The 20,427-nt window shown below is 45.1% G+C and overlaps 1 long non-coding RNA gene across 1 annotated transcript; it reads left to right on the top strand.

The window, feature by feature from the left end:
• The first annotated feature begins 161 nt into the window (after nucleotides 1–161).
• LOC123726217 (uncharacterized) lies at nucleotides 162–11,289 on the top strand. The gene is made up of 3 exons (XR_006758573.1): nucleotides 162–309; nucleotides 735–894; nucleotides 11,226–11,289. It is a non-coding gene; the product is annotated as an uncharacterized lncRNA (long non-coding RNA).
• The last annotated feature ends 9,138 nt before the right edge of the window (nucleotides 11,290–20,427 follow it).

Here is a 20,427-nt window from a genome sequence, read left to right as displayed (position 1 = left end):
GCAACCAATTGACAGGTGCATACACCGCAGCCTACTGAACTGGAATGTGAGGCCGGTCACGACATATCTATACTGCTCTATTCTCTTTTAACTAACCTTAATCCCGACAAACCTCACTACTCCTGTCACCCCCACGTAAAATACCGCCCACTCCCCATTCACTTCCGGGTCACGGAATTTAAGGCATTTTCTGAGTAGAGCGTTGTAGGAATTGTGTTGTGAATGCATAGTTTATGCACTACTCAAGATACACAAGTATAGTTTTGTAGTGTTCAGTAGGAAAACAGTAGTATTTACAGTAGTAATCAGGTAAGTACAGTATTTTTACTACTTGATGTTGGTAGTAAATAACTAGTCAAAACACAACAGCTTTACTACACAGGCCTATCAGTAGTACTCAGGTAGTTTTTACTACTTCTTTGCAGTGGTGTAAAGTACTTAAGTAAAAATACTTTAAAGTACTACTTAAGTAGTTTTTTGGGGTAACTGTACTTTACTTTACTATTTATATTTTTGACAACTTGTACTTTTACTTCACTACATTCCTAAAGAAAATAATGTACTTTTTACTCTATACATTTTCAAATAAAATTGTATTTGTCACATACACATGGTTAGAACCCTTTTCCCTGACACCCAAAAGTACTCATTAAAGGGGCCCTTTATTGTCGATACGGAGCCCCGACGATCCATCACGACTGGTCTGATGTAATCACCCGATGTGGTCTCAACAGGCTATTCCGTTACGATGTCTCCGAAGAACCATCTGCTAGCCCCGGCCCTCTAGCTTTCTGAACCCCGTGTCCACTCGCCTGACTCACCTATTGCTGTTCATTGGACCCTTTGATCACTCGGCTACACAGCTGATGCCCCCTGGACTGTTTCAATAACACGGTACCTCATTATGTTTATCTGTCGGCCCCAGCCTCGAACTCAGGCCCTGTATGTACCTAACTGACCCGCTCTGCCAATTCATCGCCATTTACCCATTGTTGTCTAAGCTGTCCTAATCAACACCTGTGATTGCTTTATGCCTCTCTCTAATGTCAATATGCCTTGTCTACTGCTGCCTTGGCTAGTTTTTATTGTTTTATTTCATTGTAGAGCCCTCAGTCCCGCTCAACATGCCTTAGAGAGCTCTTTTATCCCACCCCACACACATGCAGAGACCTCACCTGGCTTAACTGGTGCCTCCAGAGATGAAACCTCTCTCATCGTCACTCAACGTTACCTCCACTGTACTCACATCCTACCTTGTCTGCACATTATTCCCTGAATCTATTCTACCACGCCCAGAAATCTGCTCCTTTTATTCTCTGTTCCCAACGCACTAGACGACCAGTTCTTATAGCCTTTAGCCGAACCCTTATCCTACTCCTCCTCTGTTCCTCTGGTGATGTCGAGGTTATCCCAGGCGCTGTAGCCCCCAGTTCCACTCCTATTCCCCAAGCGCTATCATTTGTTGACTTCTGTAACTGTAAAAGCCTTGGTTTCATGCACGTTAACATCAGAAGCCACCTCCCTAAGTTTGTTTTATTCACTGCTTTAGCACACTCTGCCAACCCTGATGTCCTAACCGTGTATGAATCCTGGCTTAGGAAGGCCACTGCAGAGATAGTCTGCAGAGTTCTGTCATGCTATCCAGGTCTGTGCCCAAACAGTTCAAGCTTCTACTTTCCACCTTTCCAGAAATAAGTCTCTCACTGTTGCCACTTGTTATAGACCCCTCTCAGCCCCCAGTTGTGCCCTGGACACCATATGTGAATTGATTGCCCCCCATTTATCTTCAGAGTTGGTACTGTTAGGTGACCTAAACTGGGATATGCTTAACACTCAAAGCCCCGCCTTATCTCAGCTCACTGGTCTACAATCTAAGATAGATGCCCTCAATCTCACACAAATTATTAAGAAACCTTCCAGGTACAATCCTAAATCCGTAAACACGGGCTCCCTCATAGATATCATCCTGACCAACCTGCCCTCTAAATACACATCTGCTGTCTTCAACCAGGATCTCAGCGACACTCTAGACCCAAACTGTTACAGACCTATTTCTATCCTGCCCTGCCTTTCTAAAGTCTTCGAAAGCCAAGTTAACAAACAGATCACCGACCATTTCGAACCCTACCGTGTGTGAACAACTACAAATACCTAGTTGTCTGGTTAGACTGTAAACTCTCCTTACAGACTCACATTAAGCATCTCCAATCCAAAATTAAATCTAGAATCGGCTTCCTATTTTGCAACAAAGCCTCTTTCACTTATGCTGCTAAACATACCCTCGCAAAACTGACTATCCTACCGATCCTTGACTTCGGCGATGTCAGTTACAAAATAATCTCCAACACTCAGTGCCATCCATGTTTGTCACCAAAGCCCCATATACTACCCACCACTGCGACCTGTATGCTCTCGTTGGCTGGCCCTCGTTTCATATTTGTCGCCAAACCCACTGGCTCCAGGTCATCTATAAGTCTTTGCTAGGTAAAGCCCCGCCTTATCTCAGCTCACTGGTCACCATAGCAACATCCACCCGTAGCACGCAATCCAGCAGGTATATTTCACTGGTCATCCCCAAAGCCAACTCCCCCTTTGGCCGCCTTTCCTTCCAGTTCTCTGCTGCCAATGACTGGAACGAATTGCAAAAATCACTGAAGCTGGAGACATATCTCCCTCACTAACTTTAAGCATCAGCTGTCAGAGCAGCTTACCGATAATTGCACCTGTACATAGCCCATCTGTAAATAGCCCACCCAACTACTTCATCCCCATATTGTTATTTATTTTTGCTCTTTTTTTCACCCCAGTATCTCTACTTGCACATCATCTTCTGCACATCTATCACTCCAGTGTTAATGCTAAATTTTTATTATTATGCCACTATGGCCTATTTATTGCCTTACCTCCCTAATCTTACTACATTTGCACACACTGTATATCATTTTTTTCTATTGTGTTATTGACTCTACGTTTGTTTATCCAATGTGTAACTCTGTGTTGTTTTTGCTGCACTGCTTTGCTTTATCTTGGCCAGGTCGCAGTTGTAAATGAGGACTTGTTCTCAACTGGCCTACCTGGTTAAATAAAGGTGAAATAAAAAAATTAAAAATGTTGAATGCTTAGCAGGACAGAAAAATTGTCCAATTCACACACTTATTAAGAGAACATCCCTGGTCATCCTTACTGTTGATCTGGTGGACTCACTAAAGACACATGCTTCGTTTGTAAATTATATTGGAGTGTTGGACTGTGCGCCTATCTATCAGTTAAAAAAAATGGTGCTGTCTGGTTTGCTTAAGGAATTTGCAATGATTTATACTTTTACTTTTGATACTTAAGTATATTTAAAACCAAATACTTTTAGACTTTTACTCAAGTAGTATTTTACTGGGTGACTTTCACTTTTACTTGAGTAAAAGTACAGGTACCTTCATAGAAATGACTCAAGTATGACAATTGGGTACTTTTTCCACCACTGCTTGTTTGTATAGTGCATAAGTAGTCAAAACATTACAGGCAGACTACACCAGCTTTTCAGCACTTACTGTGCTTGTGACCACAGAAGAAGACAACAGAACAGGAAAGGAATAGGGTTGAATGGTGGGAACCCGGTTACCGAGATTGACATGGGATTTAGCGCCCAAAACCACTCCCTTTTCCCAGGGATAAATAACTGCGAGAAACAGGTAAATTATAATAAATTATTTATGTGAACTATGAAATTATATGCAATGTCTAAATCTGGCTGCTCTACACCCTCTGCATGATGAATCAAAGGGTGGGGGCAGACAGCCCATCGCATTATAGAGTGTAGTTCACAATGCATGTAGACGTAGGCCTACATTTGCTGCAGTATAGCCTAAGCTAGAGTAATATAAAGACTGAATGCACGTCTCATTTACCCATCTCCATCTGGCTTTCGGGGGTCAACTTGTTTTTTCATTTAAAGATAAAAACATTTTTAATTGCAGCTGCAAAGTTTTAAAACGCCTATCACTCAAATATTGTTGCTTTAAATCAGTGCACATGCGAGCACTCTCACAGTCTCTCTATCTCTCTCTCCATCAACTCCCTTGAAATTGCATCCAAAATACGATTGCGTAATGAGCAAGAGACAAGAGGCTATAAGTTAAACGCTTATTATGCATAATCCATCATTAATTAGCTAAATGTAAGGATAATACTGCATTGAATGTATTTCCTGAAAAGGGTAAGCTAGGACATCTATATACAGTGCATTCCGAAAGTATTCAGACCCCTTGACTTGTTCCACATTTTTTTAGGTTACAGCCTTATTCTAAAATGTATTAAATAGTTTTTCCCCTCATCAATCTACACACAATACCCAATAGTGACAAAGCAAAAACAGGTTTTTTGAAATTTTTGCAAATTTATTTTAAAAATAAACTGAAATATCACATTTACATAAGTATTCAGACCCTTTACTCAGTACTTGTTGAAGCACCTTTGGCAGCGATTACAGCCATGATTCTTCTTGGGTGTGATGCCACAAGCTTGGCACACCTGTATTTGAGTTTCTCCCATTCTTCTCTGCAGATCCTCTCAAGCTCTGTCAGGTTGGATGGGGAGCGTTGTTGCACAGCTATTTTCAGGTCTCTCCAGAGATGCTCGATCGGGTTCAAGTCCGGGCTCTGGCTGGGCCACTCATGGACATTCAGAGACTTGTCCCGAAGCAACTATTGCGTTGTCTTGGCTGTGTGCTTAAGGTTGTTGTCCGGTTGGAAGGTGAACCTTCACCCTAGTCTGAGGTCCTGAGCTCTCTGGAGCAGGTTTTCATCAAGGATCTCTCTGTACTTTGCTCCGTTCATCTTTCCCTCGATCCTGACTAGTCTCCCAGTCCCTGCCGCTGAAAAACATCCCCATAGCATGATGCCGCCACCACCACCATGCTTCACCATAGGGATGATTCCATGTTTCCTCTAGACGTGACACTTGGCATTCAGGCCAAAGAGTTAAATATTGGTTTCATCAGACCAGAGAATCTTGTTTCCTCATGGTCTGAGAGTCTTTAGGTTCATTTTGGCAAACTCCAAGCGGGCAGTCATGTGCCTTTTACTGAGGAGTGGCTTCCGTCTGGCCACTCTACCATAAAGGCCTGATTGGTGGAGTGCTACAGAGATGGTTGTCCTTCTGGAAGGTTCTCCCATCTCCACAGAGGAACTCTGAAGCTCTGTCAAAGTGACCATCGGGTTCTTGGTCACCTCCCTGATCAAGGCCCTTCTCCCCGATTGCTCAGTTTGGCCAGGCGGCCTCGATGGTTCCAAACTTCTTCCATTTAAGAATGATGGAGGCCACTGTGTACATGGGGACCTTCAATGCTGCAGACATTTTTTGGTACCCTTCCCCAGATCTGTGCCTCGACACAATCCTGGGTGTTAAGAAGCGTGGTTTGGCGGGTCATGTTTCGGAGGACGCATGACTCAACCTTTAATTTAATCCAATATAATCAATTTTAGAATAAGGCTGTAAATTAACAAAATGTAGAATAAGTGAAAGGGTCTGAATACTTTCCTTATGCACTGTAAATGGCACACAAGCAATCAAGGAATCAAAGTTTATTTGTGGCTGTATTTAAATGAATACAAACACTGGCCAATGTGGGTGGGCTTTCCTCACCACAGGGTGAAGGTCCTCTTCATGAGGTTGTGGTTGATGGTGGTGGAGCAGGGAACAGTGTCCAGGTGGTGGGAGCTGTTGGGCAGCGTGGGGACCCACTGGCTGTTCCTCTTCGCCTTCTGCTCCCTGAGATGCACAGAGAAATGGGGAGATTTGAGAATGTAAGACTTTGACCAATGAAACCCATTTGGGTTTTTAATCCATTTTAGAATAAGGCTGTAACGTAAAACAAAATGTGGAAAAAGTCGAGGGGTCTGAATACTTTCCGAATGCACTGTATATGCGTCAGCCGACTAATTATCCAAATAGGCCCTACTATATTTCAAAATCAAATTCGCTATATTTTGAAATCAAATTCGCTAGCCTATACTTTTTACTTTGTAGGCTGTCACGCCTGCTCCCGCTCTCCCTCTCTGGCGTTCGAGGGTGCCAGGCTGCTCTTCATTATGCACACCTGTCACCATCATTACGTGCAGCTGCGCAATATTGGACTCACCTGGACTCACCTGGACACCTCCTTGTTTAATACCCCCTATATAACTGTCTGCTCCCCCATTTGTTCCCTGTGTCAGCATTAATGTCTTTATGTGTTCATGTCCAGATGCTGTCCTGTTCCTATTAAATGTTCACTCACTGTACCTGCTTATCGTCTCTACCAGCGTCAATCCTTACAGAATGCTGACACCACGAAAAGAAGTATCAGGGAGTTTTGGTTTTTGTTTTGGTTGGTGACGTCGGGTCCGGGTGTGCCTCAGCTAGCTCGTCGGGCTTCCACGCCTTAGCTGGCTCAAGAGGTCTTCTTGCCTTGGTGGGCTCGTCAGGCGCCCACCCCACGTCATGCTTCAGCCGGCCCATCAAGCTCCCACGCCTCAGCCAGTTCGTCGGGCTCCCACGCCTCAGTGGGATCGTCAGGCTTTCACGCCTGTGCCGGTTCGTCAGGCTCCCACGCCTCAGCCGACTCGTCGGCTTCTGTGTGTAATGTGCAGTAGCCTATGAATCATATATGTATTGGACAATAATTTGGGCTTGGGCTCATTAAATATTGTTAATGTAGGGCTCATAAAATGTATTTAATATATGACTCATCAGGCTCAGGTAGCATCACGTTTGAATGTTCATGCTGATCAGAGCTTTATTCAAATCCAGACATACAGTAAGTCGTAATTATGTTTGTTTAATTTGGAATAAGCTTTTATTTTAATATTTACCACTGTAGCAGTACAACTGTCACAACATCCACAGAAGGTGGCGCCTCTCCTCGGTCGAGCGGCGCTCGGCGGTCGTCGTCGCCGGCCTACTAGCTGCCACCGATCTGTGTTTCAGTGTCTATTAGTTATGTCTGTTTGTTGATTGCACCTGTTTTGTGTTTGTCATTAGTGGGGGGTTATTTAGTCTGTCTGTGTTTAGCTAGGATTTGTGCGGGATTGTTCGTTGTTACGTGTGGTGTTACTTCTATTATATAGGCATTTGGGTTGCCGGGCTGCGCCCCGTCTGCCTTTTGAGCGGACCTTCTTTTAGTCATTTTTTCTGACTGTTATGCTCCCAGCTGTATATGAATCTTGCCCGTGGATTAATTAAATTAAGTTTGTTCTCACGGACCTCAGTCTCCTGCGCTTGACGCACTCCTTAAACTGTTCATTCCGCTCGTGACAGAATCCCGCACCACTTATGGAGTCAGCAGGGACAGGAACATTGTCAATGGAGGAACAAGTCTCCCAACATGCCAGCCTCCTCCAGCGACTGGGCACGGCCATGGACCAGGTGCTGACCCGATTGGAGAGCTGGGAGCGAGTCGCTCCATCACCCCCACCAGGACCAATTCATCACCCTGCGCCCCTACCGAATCCAACCGAACCCAGTACAAGCGGGATACGGATAATGGCTCCCAGGGAGTTCGATGGGACGGCCGCTGGGTGCAAGGGGTTTTTGCTCCAGTTGGACCTGTACCTGGCGACCGTCCGGCCCTCTCCCTCCGATGAAGAGAGGGTGAGCGTCCTCATCTCGTGCCTCACGGGTAGAGCCCTGGAATGGGCCAACGCCGTCTGGGAGGGCCCAGACTCAGCGAAGGACAACTACCCAGAGTTCGCTCGCCGCTTCCGGGCGATATTCGATCATCCCCCGGAGGGCAAGGTGGCGGGTGAGCGATTATTTCATCTGAGGCAGGAGACGAGGAGCGCTCAGGACTTTGCTCTGGAGTTCCGGACTCTAGCCGCCGGATCGGGGTGGAATGAGCGGGCCCTGATTGACCACTACAGGTGTAGTCTACGTGAGGACGTCCGCCGGGAGCTGGCTTGCCGGGACCATACCACCACGCTGGACCAGTTGATTGATTTGTCCATCAGGCTGGACAACCTGCTAGCTGCCCGGGGACGTTCCGATCGGGGCCTATTCATTCCACCTCCCATCCCTCCTGCTCCAACGCCCATGGAGCTTGGAGGGACTGCTGCTAGGAGGACCGGAGGGGGGGGCCTCTCCTGCACCCACTGTGGCCGTAGAGGACACACTGCGGACCGGTGCTGGAGAGGTTCTCCCGGGAACTCAGATGGCAGGCAGAGCACTCCATCGACCCCCCCAGGTGAGTCAGCACCAGCCTCACCCAGAGCCCCCTGTCGACCACATGTATGTCTCTGTTTTCTTCCCTGAGTTTTCCCCTCACTCCCAGTATAAGGCACTAGTCGATTCAGGCGCGGCTGGGAGTTTCATGGACCGAAGTGTTGCTGATAAGTTAGGGATTCCCCTGGTTAAACTGGACAAACCCTTCCCCGTGCACGCGTTAGATAGTCGACCACTAGGGTCTGGCCAAGTGAGGGAGGAAACAGTGCCACTGGTCATGGTAACGCAGGGGGGTCATGAGGAACGTATCAGCCTGTTCCTTATTGATTCCCCGGCATTTCCGGTGGTGCTGGGACTTCCCTGGCTAGCCTCTCACAATCCTTAGATTTCATGGGGGCAGAGGGCTCTTAAGGGGTGGTCGAGGGAGTGCTCAGGTAGGTGTATAGGAGTTTCCATCGGTGCAACCACGGTGGAGAGTCCAGACCAAGTTTCCACTGTACACATCCCCTCTGAATATGCCGATTTGGCTATCGCCTTCAGTAAAACGAAGGCGACTCAATTACCACCCCATCGACAGGGGGATTGTGTGATAAACCTCCAGGCTGGCGCAGCCCTTCCTAAAAGTCACGTGTACCCTCTGTCACAAGAGGAGACAGTGGCTATGGAGACATACGTCACTGAATCCTTGAGAAAGGGATACATTCGGCCATCTAAATCACCCGTCTCCTCGAGTTTCTTTTTTGTGAAGAAGAAGGGGGGAGGCCTGCGCCCATGCATTGACTATAGAGGTCTAAATTCTATCACAGTGGGGTTCAGTTACCCACTACCTCTCATTGCTACGGCTGTGGAGTCATTTCACGGGGCGCGCTTTTTCACCAAACTAGATCTCAGGAGCGCGTATAACCTGGTGCGTATCCGAGATGGAGACGAGTGGAAGACCGCATTTAGTATCACATCGGGCCATTATGAGTACCTCGTCATGCCATATGGGTTAAAGAATGCTCCCACCGTCTTCCAATCCTTTGTGGACGAGGTTCTCAGGGACATGCTCGGGCAGGGGGTGGTGGTGTACATCGAAGACATCTTGATCTACTCCGCCACTCGCGCCGAGCATGTGGCTCTGGTGCGTAAAGTGCTTGGGCGGCTGCTGGAGCATGACCTATACGTCAAGGCTGAGAAATGTGAGTTCTTCCAACAAGCCGTTTCTTTTCTGGGATATCGCATTTCCACCACAGGGGTGGTGATGGAAGATGACCGCGTTACGGCTGTGCGTAATTGGCCGACCCCTACCACTGTGAAGGAGGTGCAGCGGTTCTTGGGGTTCGCCAATTATTACCGGAGGTTTATCCGGGGTTTTGGCCAGGTGGCAGCTCCCATTACCTCACTGATGAAGGGGGGTCCGGTGCAATTGCGGTGGTCAGCAGAGGCGGACAGAGCCTTCCGTCGTCTGAAGGTTCTGTTTACCAACGCTCCGGTGCTGGCGCATCCGGATCCCTCTTTGCCATTCATAGTGGAGGTGGACGCGTCCGAGGCTGGGGTGGGAGCTGTGCTTTCGCAGCGTTCGGGCGCTCCTCCGAAGCTCCGCCCCTGCGCATTCTTTTCTAAGAAGCTGAGCCCGGCGGAGCGCAACTATGATGTGGGGGACAGGGAGTTGTTAGCCGTGGTCAAGGCTTTGACAGTGTGGAGACATTGGCTTGAGGGGGCACGTCATCCTTTTCTCATCTGGACCGACCACCGTAACCTGGAGTACATCCGGGCAGCGAGGAGACTTAATCCTCGTCAAGCCAGGTGGGCCATGTTCTTTATGAGGTTTCAGTTCACCCTTTCGTACATTCCGGGTTCTCGGAACCGGAAGGCCGACGCACTGTCACGTCTCTACGACACCGAGGAGCGGACCATCGATCCCACTCCCATACTCCCTGCTTCCTGTCTGGTGGCACCGGTGGTGTGGGAGCTGGATGCGGACATTGAGCGGGCGGGTCGGTTCGAACCCACTCCACCTCAATGTCCCGCGGGTCGGAAGTTCGTTCCGCTGGGTGTTCGCGATCGCTTGATCCGATGGGCCCACACTCTACCCTCCTCGGGTCACCCTGGGGTGGAACGGACAGTGCGAGGCCTGAGGGGGAAGTACTGGTGGCCCACCTTGGTAGAGGATGTAACACACTATGTCTCTTCCTGTTCGGTGTGCGCCCAGTGCAAGGCTCCTAGGCACCTGCCTCGAGGGAAATTACAGCCCCTCCCTGTTCCACAACGACCTTGGTCTCACCTCTCGGTGGATTTCCTTACGGATCTCCCGCCATCTCAGGGAAATACTACGATCCTGGTTGTTGTGGATCGGTTCGCGAAGTCCTGCCGTCTGCTTCCGTTGTCCGGTCTTCCTACGGCCCTACAGACCGCGGGGTGCCCGAGGATATCGTATCTGATCGGGGTCCCCAGTTCACGTCCAGGGTGTGGAGGTCGTTTATGGAGAGGCTGGGGGTCTCGGTCAGCCTGACATCGGGTTTCCACCCCGAGAGTAATGGGCAGGTAGAGCGCATTAACCAGGATGTAGGCAGGTTTCTGCGGTCATATTGCCAGGACTGGCCAGGGGAGTGGGCGCGGTTCGTACCCTGGGCCGAGATGGCCCAGAATTCTCAGCGCCACTCCTCTACTAACCTGTCACCCTTCCAGGTCGTGTTGGGGTATCAGCCGGTCCTGGTGCCATGGCAACAGAGCCAGACAGAGGCTCCTGCGGTGGAGGAATGGGTCCAGCGCTCTAGGGAGACCTGGAATGCGGTCCAGGAGTGTATAAAGAAGGCTGGAGAACGACACAAAGAGAGCGCTGACCACCACCGCAGTGAAGCCCCCGTGTTTAACCCGGGGGATAGAGTCTGGCTCTCGACCCGGAACCTGCCCCTCCGCCTGCCCTGCCGGAAGCTGGGTCCGCGATTTGTAGGGCCATTCAAAGTCCTGAGGAGAATAAACGAGGTGTGTTATAGGTTCCAACTTCCTACATATTACCGTATTAACCCCTCGTTTCATGTGTCTCTCCTCAGGCCGGTGGTAGCTGGTCCGCTGCAGGACGCTGAGGTGCGGGAGGTCCCCCCGCCCCCCTTGGACATCGGAGGGGCCCCGGCGTACACAGTCCGGGCCATCTTGGACTCCCGACGTCGGGTCGGGGGCCTACAGTACCTCGTGGACTGGGAGGGGTAAGGTCCGGAGGAGAGGTGCTGGATCCCGGCGAGGGACATTCTGGATCCAGCCATGTTGCGGAATTTCCACAACCTCCGTCCGGATCGCCCAGCGCCTCGCCCTCCGGGTCGTCCCTGAGGCCGGCGTCCGCGCGCTGCGGGACCCGCGCGTCAGGGGAGGGGTACTGTCACAACATCCACAGAAGGTGGCGCCTCTCCTCGGTCGAGCGGCGCTCGGCGGTCGTCGTCGCCGGCCTACTAGCTGCCACCGATCTGTGTTTCAGTGTCTATTAGTTATGTCTGTTTGTTGATTGCACCTGTTTTGTGTTTGTCATTAGTGGGGGGGTATTTAGTCTGTCTGTGTTTAGCTAGGATTTGTGCGGGATTGTTCGTTGTTACGTGTGGTGTTACTTCTATTATATAGGCATTAGGGTTGCCGGGCTGCGCCCCGTCTGCCTTTTGAGCGGAGCTTCTTTTAGTCATTTTTTCTGACTGTTATGCTCCCAGCTGTATATGAATCTTGCCCGTGAATTAATTAAATTAAGTTTGTTCTCACGGACCTCAGTCTCCTGCGCTTGACTCACTCCTTAAACTGTTAATTCCGCTCGTGACAACAACAAACTATCATGGTCCAAACACACCAAGAAAGTCGTGAAAAGGGCACGACAACACCTTTTCCCCCTCAGGAGACTGAAAAGATTTGGCATGGGTCCTCAGATCCTCAAAAAGTTCTACAGCTGCACCATCGAGCATCCTGACCGGTTACATCACCGCCTAGTCTGGCAACTGCTTGGCATCCGAGCGTAAGGCGCTACAGAGGGTAGTGCGTACAGCCAAGTACATCACTGGGGCCAAGCTTCCTGCCATCCAGGACCTATATACTAGGCGGTGTCAGAGGAAGACCCCAAAAAATGTCAAAGACTCCAGTCACCCGTCATAGACTGTTCTCTCTGCTACCACACGGCAAGCGGTACCGGAGTGCCAAGTCTGGGTCCAAAAGGCTCCTTATCAGCTTCTTCCCCAAAGCCATAAGACTGCTGAACAATTAATCAAATGACCACCTGGACTATTTGCATTGACCCCCCCCCCTGCTACTCGCTGTTTATTATCTATGCATAGTCACTTTACCCTCACCTACACGTACAAATTACCTCGACTAACCTGTATCCCCGCACATTGACTCAGTACCGGTACCCCCTGTATATAGCCTCATTAATGTTATTTTATCATGTTACTTTATTAATTTTCTTTTACTTTAGTTATTTTGTAAATATTTTCTTAACTCTATTTTATTAAAACTGCATTGTTGGTTTTAAGGGCTTGTAGATAAGCATTTCACATTAAGGTCTACATTGTATTCAGCGCATGTGACAAATACAATTTGAATTGCATTTTAAATAAATAGGAGAATGGTTAAATTAGCATAATTGAAAGACCCCCTCCCAAAGTTTTACTATGTTGTATTTAGGTGACTCGAAACATTCAGGGGGTCTGTTACCACCCTGGGCCCCCGTAATTCACACTGATCCAAATCGAGTGAGGATGATTGGAGGACAATATTTGCGGGCTCTGTTAATTTAGGGCTACGTGCTACATCATGGACTACCTTTATGACATCACAAATAGGTTTTTATGGAGGCACACAGGAGAGGCTACTTTGATCCCTCATCAGTCGTCACTGTCTTGCATCCTTTATTAGGCTAATAAATTTGTCATAAGTCAAACTAGTAGGAACCCAAGATGCTAGAGTCATGAATAAATAAACAATAAATAAGCTAAACAGTTCATATGCCAATTTCTTATTGCAGTTTTACAGTGGCAGTGACTTTGACATCACAGACAAAAGCTTTGTCTAGATATATTCGAGGTTACATCATAGCTTTCTCTTCTGTATCTTCCTCCTCACGCAAAGCCAAGGTTTTTACCTAGCCTTCTGCAGCGCGGCAAAAAGTTATTTGAAAAAGTTTTGATTGAGATTGTTTACTAGAAAAAATATTATGAAAACAGTCAGATCCACAATTTTATATAAAAAACGCTTGCATGTCAGGTTATGTCGAATTATATGACTTTGAATTAAAGAGATCAGTAAATGAGTAGGGTAGCAGGTAGCCTAGCGGTTAGAGCATTGGGCCCTTGAACAAAGCGCTTGCTCCAGGGTCGCCATTGATAATGGCAGACCCTGGCCATTAAAGGCTCCCGAGTGGCGCAGCGGTCCAAGGCACTACATCTCAGTGCTAGAGGCGTCACTACAGAGCCTGGTTCGATTCTGGGCTGTATCACAACCGGCTGTGATTGGTAGTCTCATAGGGTGGCGCACAATTGGCCCAGCGTCGTCCGGGTTAGGGGAGGGTTTGGCCGGGGTAGGTTGACATTGTAAAATAAGAATTTGTTCTTAACTGACTTGCCTAGTTAAAACCTGTTTGGGATAGGGGGCAGTATTTTCATGGCCGGATAAAAAACGTACCCGATTTAATCTGGTTACTACTCCTGCCCAGAAACTAGAATATGCATATAATTTGTAGATTTGGATAGAACACACTCTAAAGTTTCTAAAACTGTTTGAATGGTGTCTGTGAGTATAACAGAACTCATATGGCAGGCCAAAACCTGAGAAGATTCCATACAGGAAGTGCCCTGTCTGACAATTTATTGTCCTTCTGTAGCCTCTCTATCAAAAATACAGCATCTGTGCTGTAACGTGACATTTTCTAAGGCTTCCATTGCCTCTCAGAAGGCGCCAGAAAGTGGAATGAGAGCCCCTGCAGTCTCTGGGCTAAGAACAGCAGGAGTATTTGTTACTGGCCTGCCTGGGGACAGTGACACTGGAGATGCGCGTCCACGAGACTACTCCATTTTGTTCTTTCAGTCTTTGAATGAATACAACGTCGCTCGGTTGGAATATTATCGCTATTTTACGAGAAAAATAGCATAAAAATTGATTTTAAACAGCGTTTGACATGCTTCGAAGTACGGTAATGGAATATTTTGAAATGTTTTGTCACGAAATGCGCCCGCGTGTCACCCTTCGGATAGTGACCTCAACACACGAACAAAACGGAGCTATTTCAATATAACTATGGATTATTTCGAACCAAGACAACATTTGTTGTTGAAGTAGAAGTCCTGGGAGTGCATTCTGACGAAGAACAGCAAAGGTAATCCAATTTTTCTTATAGTAATTCTGAGTTTAGTGAGCACCAAACTTGGTGGGTGTCAAATTAGCTAGCCTGTGATGGCCGAGCTATCTACTCAGAATATTGCAAAATGTGCTTTCGCCGAAAAGCTATTTTAAAATCTGACACCGCGATTGCATAAAGGAGTTCTGTATCTATAATTCTTAAAATAATTATGTTTTTTGTAAACGTTTATCGTGAGTAATTTAGTAAATTCACCGGAAGTTTGCGGTGGGTATGCTAGTTCTGAACATCACATGCTAATGTAAAAAGCTGTTTTTTGATATAAATATGAACTTGATTGAACAAAACATGCATGTATTGTATAACATAATGTCCTAGGAGTGTCATCTGATGAAGATCATCAAAGGTTAGTGCTGCATTTAGCTGTGGTTTTGGTTTTTGTGACATATATGCTTGCTTTGAAAATGGCTGTGTGATTATTTTTGGCAGGGTACTCTCCTGACATAATCTAATGTTTTGCTTTCGCTGTAAAGCCTTTTTGAAATCGGACAATGTGGTTAGATTAAGTCTTGTCTAGTCTTGTCTTTAAAATGGTGTAAAATTGATTGTTTGAGAAAATTGAATTGTGGTATTTTAGTTGGTTTTGTATTTCGCGCCGTGCGATGCCATTGGCTGTTGGCTAGGGGTTCCGCTAGCGGAACGTCTGTCCTTAACAGGTTAAAAAAAGGTTATATAAATAAATGATCCCACTCTCTGAGGGTGTATCAGGGAGAGTTGGGATATGCAAATAACACATTTCCAATTCACACATGCATCGTAATGCACACTTCTACATTTGTGAAATAGGAATGATATAAGCGCCCATGAAATTATTATTAAACAAGTAATTACATTTCAGAGATCTCAAGTTCTACTATTTATCCACTAGGCGACAGCATGTCTCTACCTGACACAGACATCTGAGCTCCCAGCCATCCAAGACATTCATGCCAGGCGGTGTCTGAGAAAGGCCTGAAAAGGACTCCAGCCACCCGAGCTATGGACTGTTCCCTCTGCTCCCGTCCAGCAGGTGGTACTGGAGCATCGGGTTGAGGACCAACAGGCTCCAAAAGAGCTTATTTTCCCAGGCCATAAGACTGTTTAATAGCATAAAACTTTAATAGCTGACTACCCCTGCCCTCTCTCTTCCACAGACTATCCACCATGACTACCTGCACGGACTCTATGCCCATCCTCAGGTCTCTACCACTTAGCCACATACACCTACACTGACACTCTTCACATTCACGCATACACACATACCAACATACACACTCATGCACCTATGCTCACACACTCCCCACTGACACCTCACACATACACTCACCCTCACTCATTACCATGCACGCACCACATATGCTGCTGCCATAATTGATTGATTGATTATAGGGATTCATATTACCATCCGATGCTGCTATATTGTTTGTCAGGATTATTTATCCTGCTGCCAGCCACTTTAACCTTTTACTGCAGTGGGCTAAATCAGGGTCACACAAAGTCTTTATTGGTAGTCTTCAACAAATCTACCTTGAAACAAAAGTATACACCTCACACATGTTTATGGGCTTAAAAAAAGAAGACATCTGTACCATGTCAGATATGGAGTTGAAATATATTCAATTTTGAGTTTGCATCCCAATATTACACTTTATATACATCACAAAAGTCTGAAATTTAACAAAAATGTTTGATGTAGAAACACCAGATTTTTTCAGGTTAAAACAAAATAAAGTTCTATTAAATATGAAATTATGAAAAAGATGAATAACATTCCACCCATCAGGCCACTAGGTCGTTTGACTGCAGGAAAGGGCTACCCCTTGTTTATATGTACATTCCTACCTCAATCACTCCAGTAACCCTGCACATTGTAACAATGATATTGGCACTGCACTCACATATATACAGTATACCTTAACTGCACTCAACTGTATACAGCATACTTTAACTGCACTCACCTGTATACAGTATAATTTAACTTCATTCTCCTGTATACAGTATACCTTAACTGCATTCTCCTGTACAGTATACCTTAACTGCATTCTCCTGTATACAGTATACCTTAACTGCATTCTCCTGTACAGTATACCTTAACTGCATTCTCCTGTATACAGTATACCTTAACTGCATTCTCCTGTACAGTATACCTTAACTCCTTTCACCTGTATATAGTATACTTTAACTACATTCTTCTGTTTCTTTTCTATTTCTTCTCTCGCAGTTCACGTGCTTTATTTCATATCTATATTTCTATTTCTTATCTATATTAACGTTTATTGCGCATTGTTGGGAAAGAGCTCATAAGTTAAGCATTTCACTGTACGGTGTTATACCTGCTGTATCCTGTGCATGTGACATTAACATTTTAAACTAAAACTGAGTGGCGACACTCACTGCTAATTCAGATGCTTTCCTCAATTGTCTTAGATCAGGCTGCATGTAACTGGTTTAAAAATCACTAGATAGAACTCAATGTGTATCTACTGATGGTATTAAATCAGGTTTCCTGGATATAGCAATCTCACTGTACCAAACATCAAACTTTAGACATACAAGTTACCACACCCGGGCTCAGTGAGGTGAACTCTAGAAATTCCTTTGGTCTCTAATCTACTGAGTTAGGTAAATCACCTTTTCTTACGCCTTATTTGTGGAACAATGTTTTGGTGTTTCTAGGGCAATTCAGAAAGCTGATTGAGGACCTTATTACTGATGAATATGTTTTGTTTTTTATGATCGTGTTTTTCTTTCTGCTTGCATTTTGTATTTATAATGAACAAAAATATAACATGCAACAACTTGAAAGATTTTACTGAGTTACAGTTAATATAAGGAAATCCGTCAATTCAAATGCCCTAATCTATGGATTTCACATGACTGGGCAGGGGTGCAGCAATGGGTGGGCCTGGGAGGGCATAGGCCCACCCACTTGGCAGCCACGCCCACCCACTGGATAGCTAAGAATGAGTTTTTCCCCACAAAAGGGCTTTATTACAGACAGAAATACTCCTCATCACCCCCCACCCACCTCAGACGATCCCAGTGAAAAAGCCAGATGGGGAGGTCCTGGCCTGGCGTGGTTACACGTGGTCTGTGGTTGGGAGGCCAGTTGGATGTACTGCCAAATTCTCTAAAACAACATTTGAGGCAGTTTATGATAGAGAAATAAACATGACATTATCTGGAAACAGCTCTGGTAGACATTACTGCAGTCAGCATGTCAATTGCACGCTCCCTCAAAATTTGAGACATCTGTGGCATTGTGTTGTGTGACAAATCTGCACATTTTAAAGTGGCCTTTTATTGGCCCCAGCACAAAGTGCATCTGTGTAATGGTCATGCTGTTTAATCAGCTTCTTGATATTCCCCACCTGTCAGGTGCATGGATTATCTTGGCAAAGGAGAAATATGAACAAAGGAGGGATATAAACAAGTTTGTGCACAACATTTGAGAGAATAAAGCTTTTTGTGTGTATGGAAAATGTCTGGGATTTTTTATTTCAGATCATGAAACATGTGACCAACACTTTACATGTTGCCTTTATATTTTTGTTCAGTGTGTATTTTCTGTAATTTGTGTAATTCATGGCTTATCTGTAAAAGAGACCTTGGTCTCAGTATGACTCCCTGATAAAAAGGTTAAATAAAACTACCACTCACAGATTTCAAGTGTTGTGTTTACGTCATTGTAATGCTGTAACCTAACAAAGAAATCACCACAGATAAAGGGGAGAGGGCTTTTATTCTTCATTTGTTTAATGTACGGGGAAAAATGTGTGTGTGTATATATATATATATGTGTATATATATATATATATATATATATATACACTAGATGACTAACAGGGGGCGCTGTTTTCAAGTCACAACACCTCAATCTTGGCACTCCCCCACGCGAAAACTTTTTTTAAGCTATAGAAATGCATGTATTAATGTCTACATTTCTTTTGGCCATGTTTATTCTTTTACACACATATTAATGCATACTTTTAAATGACATTAAGTGAGCTAAACATAAAAATACAAAATAATAAAAAACATTTTCCTTAAAGTATACATTTTGAAAGTTATAATGTTACTGCCCCAACTACAACAAAAAAATACTTAAATACAGGTAATTTTGTTCTTGAAACATTGAGTTGAAATACTGTACAATTCCATTCATTCCTACGGAGCAGACGATTCTAAACTTTTTCAATTGGGGTCCCCCTTCTAGCATTGGGGAACACACTTGTGCACACACCACGTCTAATTCTATGGGCACAAGCACAAACTGTTCACACCCCTCTTGTTGGTAGAGAGAATGTTGCAGGTTTAAAGCTTATTTCCAACAATTCTAAAAATTTTGCCACTGGGTGCCAAGAAAAATGTGCCGTTTTAAAGCTAATTTTCTTGCAATTCTATATATTTTGCCATGTCTAATGTGTATATCACTGCTCACGTTTCCAGCTACAATAGTCATTTACATTAACAATGTCTACACTGTATTTCTGATCAATTTGATGTTATTTTAATGGACAAAAAATATGCTTTTCTTTCAAAAACAAGGACATTTCTAAGTGACCCCAAACTTTTGAACGTTAGTGTATATATATAATTTATAAATCCAAAAATGGATGCAGCAACTACAGATTAGCCCTTTAAGTCTATCAAAAGTGTGCAAGTCTGAGCATGTATCCATTAGGCCTATGGATGTTTTTTTATCAGCATGAATTAGATAGAGCAATAAAAGCCCCACTTTTATTCCAAAAGCTTTGATCCGCACTATGCAGCTGTTGCAACAGTGCATTTTTCAGTGGCTGTCCACTGGTTTCAAAAACAATGATTGATAGGCAGCTTAAACTTCTTTAATTCAACCATTATTGGGTTCAAATACACATTTAGATTTGTGAACAGCCATCCACAACAACCACATTCTGTAAGGCGCAAATAGCTAAATGAGAGAGCAGCAGTGTGATTCACATCAATGCCTATGTAGATATCAATAATAAGCATCGCCATAGACTACACCAGTGCTGTCATCCTTACCTCCAAGCATTTATTCAATTTGGATAATCTTTGGATACCGACAGCAGTCGCACCGTTGGAAGACATAGCTTGAACTGTAGTTTACAAAAGCCTATTCCTACTCTTTTCCCGCGAACCAGCAATCAAATCAAATCAAATGTATTTATATAGCCCTTCTTACATCAGCTGATATCTCAAAGTGCTGTACAGAAACCCAGCCTAAAACCCAAACAGCAAGCAATGCAGGTGTAGAAGCACGGTCGCTAGGAAAAACTCCCTAGAAAGGCCAAAACCTAGGAAGAAACCTAGAGAGGAACCAGGCTATGAGGGGTGGCCAGTCCTCTTCTGGCTGTGCCGGGTGGAGATTATAACAGACACATTTGGTGTGTCATCATAGTGGTCTCTGACTTGTGGTCAGACTCGCTCAGGTGCAGTGGTGTAAAGTACTTAAGTAAAAATACTCTGTATCTGTACTTTACTTTACTCTTGATATTTTTGACAACCTTTACTTTTACTTCGCTACATTCCTAAAGAAAATAATGTACTTTTTACTCCTTACATTTTCCGTGACACCCAAAAGTACTCGTTACATTTTGAATGTCAAGCAGGACAGGGAAATTGTTCACGCTCTTCTACTGCCTCTGATCTGGCAGACTCACTAAACACAACTGCTTCGTTTGTAAATTGTGTCTGAGTGTTGAACTGTGCCCCTGGCTATCCGTAAATTTTAAAAACAAGAATATCGTGTTCTCTGGTTTGCTTAATATAAGACATTTGAAATAATTTATACTTTACTTTTGATACTTAAGTACATTTAAAACCAACTACTTTTAGACTTTTATTCAAGTAATATTTTACTGGGTGACTTTTTTTAAAGGTATCTT

Source organism: Salmo salar, chromosome ssa01 (assembly GCF_905237065.1).
Source record: "Salmo salar chromosome ssa01, Ssal_v3.1, whole genome shotgun sequence".
Taxonomy (NCBI): domain Eukaryota; kingdom Metazoa; phylum Chordata; class Actinopteri; order Salmoniformes; family Salmonidae; genus Salmo; species Salmo salar.
This window is presented reverse-complemented; position numbering and strand designations above follow the sequence as displayed.